Here is a 1132-nt window from a genome sequence, read left to right as displayed (position 1 = left end):
AGTAAAAGGAATGAAATTGAAGAAAGAGAGATGAGACTCTTAGTGGAATTTGAATCAGCATTCTACAACTTATCTGGACTCTTAGAAAAGCTCCCCGAAGGGATAAAGAGGAATCTCTGCTATTTGATAAAAGACAGAGAAGACCACAAGTGCCAGCTATGTGTCTCAGAGTTATCTGAAGAAAGCAATAATGAAACGGAATCAACCCACATGATAAAGGAAGAAGACAACGCATCTGAAGGTCACATGATGAAAGAGGAGGACAGCACATCTGAAGCATCTCTCAACATTATTGCATAGTGACGTAAGCGCTTAGGTCATAGAGCACCAACAGTGTAGCTGGTGCAAGATAATAAACAATGACGTAAGCAATGATGTCATAAGAAGGGTAAGGATGGGAATTGTCCATCAGACCCAACCATTATAAATAGGTTGCTTAGACAATTGTAGGAGGCATCAAACAATAGAAAGCAGAAGGCTAAGAGTACTCATATGCTAGGAGAGCAAGGAGGAAGCGGCCGAGGCGATTCTATAGTTTGAAGAATAATTCCCTTAGGAAAAACCAATTCTAAACTCCCCTATGGAGTTAGTATCTACAATCTCCCCTCTGGAGATAAAAACATCTTATGTAAAATATTCTAAATAAAGGAAGTTTTTCTCCAGAAAGGTACGCCTTTATCCTAATCTCTTAGTTATGAATTATTTAGAAAGTTTAGAATTAACGGAAGAATCTGATTATTATAGGCTATCTGCCTTATTAGATAATGAAAAACAGGCTGTCCTAAAAACAGAATTAAATCTCAAATCAAATGAAAATTTTAATAAACAAAATCTTTTAAAAGAAGTTTTTAATAGAAAAAATATAATATACTATGGAAAAATTCAACTTGAAGCCCCTATAAAGATAAAATCTGCTAATGGAGAACTTGAAATAGCTCTGATAAATGATAAAGAATTGAGTAAACAGATTGAGAAAATTAAGGATCAACAAAAAAGATCTAAAATTGGATGGATTCATATTAGTACTATACAAGTCTTAATCAAATCTACGTATATGAAAGGAATTAATTCACCAATAAGCTTAGCAATCTGTGACAAAAGAATTACTGATGATCCAATAGATCAAATAATT

This window comes from Arachis duranensis, chromosome 6 (assembly GCF_000817695.3).
Source record: "Arachis duranensis cultivar V14167 chromosome 6, aradu.V14167.gnm2.J7QH, whole genome shotgun sequence".
NCBI classification, from domain to species: domain Eukaryota; kingdom Viridiplantae; phylum Streptophyta; class Magnoliopsida; order Fabales; family Fabaceae; genus Arachis; species Arachis duranensis.
This window is presented reverse-complemented; position numbering follows the sequence as displayed.